Raw genomic sequence first — 4,479 nt, 5'->3', positions numbered from 1 at the left:
ATATATATATATATATATGTATGTATGTATGTATGTATGTATGTATGTATGTATGTATATACAGACATTCATGCATAAATCGTTTCATTTTGTCGTCCCTATACAAAGGTAAAATGCTCAGACGTTTTTTCCAAATATCGGACTTTATTACTTTTTTATTATTTCTAACGGTGATCTTACTTCTTATAACATTGCTAAAAGTACATCGAAAGGTTGAACTGCCTGAACAAGGCCAGTAGATATTTTAGCAATTCTCACTTGCTTTCTAAAATGCAAAACTACGTTCCACAATCGATCTCTGTTCATATATTTGGGACACCAGCTTCTGATACACACACACATACCCAAATATGCACGCACACAATCACAGCTACGCACAGATGCATCTTAAACTTTATCGATTAAGAACTGCATTCGCTTGATTACCAAAGATTCATTCGTGAAGGCGAGAGAACGTCTCGCTCATTGAAGTATCGTTTCCCTTTTTACTATTATTAATTCCACCGTGAAATTTGTTCCCCTGTGCTATCAGCCTTCTACTATAAGTATTGTTATATATTTACGTATTTACTGGCGAGTAGTTATAGATGAGGGGTATAAGAGGGAGACTAAGAATGAAATGTTAATCCAGATGCTTTAGGCCAGTGGCTTCCAACCGTAGTCCATATGATCCTTAAGGAGTCTATATGATCCTTGGGTGTTCATATGAAACGTTTCCAGCTGGCTATACGACACGATCTGTGTCCTTATATTTTCGAACAAGGGAATCTAACACCGCCACTCAGCTCAAAACAATACCGCCATGTTATGTTGGCAAACAATCTTTACTGCAAAGTACTGTTGCTGAATATCTCACATTGTGAGATTTAAAAATAGTAATTTTCTACTTTTTCGTCTGTTTTTCTTTTATGTATGTATATGTATATATAGATGGAGAGAGAGAGAGAGAGAGAGAGAGAAAGAAATTTGGGAAGGTAGTTGGGAGCTGTACGAAGATTCTTCCGAGGAACAACTGTTTTTGGCTGGTACGTTTAATTCATCCCTCGCTGTAGCACGACCTGCTGATCCTTTAGTGCCTTCAGTACAATCTTCTCTGTTGCAATATTGAACCAGGTCTGAGAATATCTTCCTTTCTCTCACTCAGTCTCTGACGCATCTAAGGATGTCCTGGGTGCAGGCAACTCCTCCTAGTCTAACAACATTAAAAGGTATTAAGCACTTTCGAAGTATGTTTTACGCTTCTTAATTCAATAGCGGGGCATTAACTCACGTTGTGATAAATATCCTGTGTTGATGTTTACAGTTCTTTCGTGATTATAAATGGTATTTGTTTACAGGTAGATAAGTAAATAGATTGGTACACAGAGGTATTTAATATTAAGGGTTTCGGTATCATGCAGCGACCGTAAATTGTATAAGAACTGTTATATTTGCATAGTTCATCTCCATAATCTTATCATCATGGACACCTGAGAATCTCCTTTTCTGTAACCGAATACTGAAATGGTTCTATTGTATAAAACCAGCTCGCAAGAGCTGATGGAATAGAAAACAACAACAACAGGAACAACAACAATACGAGCAACAATGATAAAAAGAACGGTTCAGCTACGAGCTAATGTATTATTATTTAGATCCTGACGTACAATTGAATGATTTATTGAAAGGAAAGTAAATAAAGATACATTTGGAACTATATTGGTTTACTTTAACTATTCTGGTCATTTCTCAGTTTCTCGTCAGCAAGTAAAAATCACAAAGAAACGCTTGATATTATTTCGCCAACATTAGCTTGTAATCTTCATTCCACAAGCAACTGAATAAATGATTGGCAAAATCCTATGTAACTGAACAGGGTTTCCCTATTGCATAAGAAATATTTTCATGTCGGCACCGTCGTTATTTGATTTGATGTAATTATTCCAACACACAACGGGTTGAAGGAAATAATTTGGGTGAGGGAATCTTATGCTTATTTGATGTTATAAGTATTGTTGAGTAACGCCAAGGAATCTCTGCTCGGTGATTTGCCTCTCTTCAAATAGTTTTTCAATCGGATTTCGACCAATATCATTCGCAACACGCTATCAATGTAGGAAAAGCACGCCAGCAATTACGTCTATCCGATTTTACAAGCTTTATCAATAATGCTGTTGATCACAGATTTTAAAGAAAACCTATCAAAAATGTTGTTTAACAAGAGAAACAGATATTCTACCTCGAATATATCATACATTCAAATTAATTTGAGTAAAGAACGATGCACTTTATATCCGGAATAATACGTTGCTTTTTTTTTTAATCTTATACACTTAGGATGGTAGGAGAAAAGTTAGGGTGGGAAGCATAGGAGAGATTTCCATACACATTGTTTGTTTGTCTGTGGACAGGATATCTCAAAAACCGCTTCATGGATGCCTTCTGAATCCAAGATGGCCACCCTCGCCTTAGCCACGACCAGAATCTACTGACTGGAGTAGTTGAAAAACAAAATGCACCAGGTTCGGGTTTCCTACTGCAACCTATATGATAGAATAATGCTCCAATTGGCAAAGTTATTGTTTATTCGTCACATATAAATATGTAGATCGATTTAAACTGCTACCTGCATACCATAAATTTGCTGGACCAGAGCTCATATCTGACCAAACAACGCTAACAGCAACAACAACAACCGTACGAGAGCATATGTAATGCGAATATACACCGATGAATTTTACAGTCTAATATTTTTGTATTCTTTTACTTGTTTTAGGCATTTGACTGGGGCCATGCTGGAGCACCGCCTCCAAGGGTTTCAGCCGAACAAATCGACCCCAGCAGTTATTTTTCAAGCCTAGTAATTATTTTATCGGAGATCATTTGCCGAACCGCTAGGTTATTGGGACGTAAATACACCAACGCCAGTTGTCAAACAGTGATTGGGTGGGGGACAAACACAGACTCAGAAACACACACACACATAGATACATACATATATATATATATATATATATATATATGACGAGCTTCTTTCACTTTCCGTCTACCAAATCCACTCACAAAGCCTTGGTCGGACCGAGGCTATTGTAGAAGACACGTGCTCAAGGTGCCATACAGTGGGACTGAACTCGAAACATGTGGTTGCGAACCAAGTTTCTTACCACACAGCTATGTCTGTCGTTCAATATCGATGAATATTATCATTTAATATGAAAATGTATGGCACTTCCAAATGTAGTCCAGTTACTTGAATGAGAATGCCAATATCAATATAAACTGGTAAGGCTCAGATATACAACTGATATGTAAAATGAGAAAATTTGCCGCCAAACTGATTGTTAATATTCTACTCTAATCAAAATATTTCACACACAAATAACCAATTTCCAATATCATATGGAATCTACTAAATTGGTATTACATCAAATTGTAATTGACGTTGGACAAAAGTAGTTTTATCAAAAAGTACATTGAACTTTGGTTTTTCAATACTGGACAAACGTTTCTGGAAGTTGAACAAGATTTCATCAACAGAGATCGGTCTTTAACGAAGTTTACTTAACGTTCATCATAGCCTGATCAACGTTAGGTAAAGCCCGCTCAATTTCAGTCACAGGCTGCTCAACATTATCCAAAGATTGTTCAACATTTGGTCAAAAATTAATTGTGATTCGGAATGACATGTGTAACACGAATACACCATGGTATTCTAAAATTCAATACAGTACCCACAATTTTACGATTTGTGAAAACTTCTCTGCTTTTAGATGCAATTTACACTGATGTTTTCACGCAAGAGAAGGTTTGCATGAAACGGAAGTATTTAGTATGGTAGCGATCAATCGTGACCGGAAACACACAAGATTGGCTATATGTAATGCGGATATCAAACGTCCAGTCCCCTTGATTATAGACTTATATCATTCGAACTCTTCCATTCCCAAGCTCCCGTTGCAAAGTGTTCGCCGACAAATTGTATTTGGTAAAACCACTTTTTGTAACATGTGTATGATACGTAAAACTCAAGCAGTTTATTATTATTATTACCATTATCATTATTTTTATTATTATTATTATTATTATTATTATTATTATTATTATTATCATTATAATTGTTGTTGTTGTTGTTGTTGTTTCTATTAATTAGATAATATCATTTAATATTACATAACGCAAAACTGTAAACATTACCAGAAAATTCTCACCACATGAAGCTGATAGTAGGAAGTAATCAAATAACATTAATAATAATAATTATAATAATAATAATAATAATAATAATAATAATAATCAAAGACAACAGTAAGTAAATATATATATATATACATGAATGATAATAAACGATATCGCTTAACATCATATGTTTATCTTGTGGCAAGATATTTACATATCATAAATATTTACTGAAGGATATCAGTAAAATACTTTATTGCCACGGACACAACACAACTCTGTAGAACAAAATAAATGAAAGCAAAGTCATGCTGTTTTTTTTTT

Source organism: Octopus bimaculoides, chromosome 19 (genome assembly GCF_001194135.2).
Source record: "Octopus bimaculoides isolate UCB-OBI-ISO-001 chromosome 19, ASM119413v2, whole genome shotgun sequence".
Lineage (NCBI taxonomy): Eukaryota > Metazoa > Mollusca > Cephalopoda > Octopoda > Octopodidae > Octopus > Octopus bimaculoides.
This window is presented reverse-complemented; position numbering follows the sequence as displayed.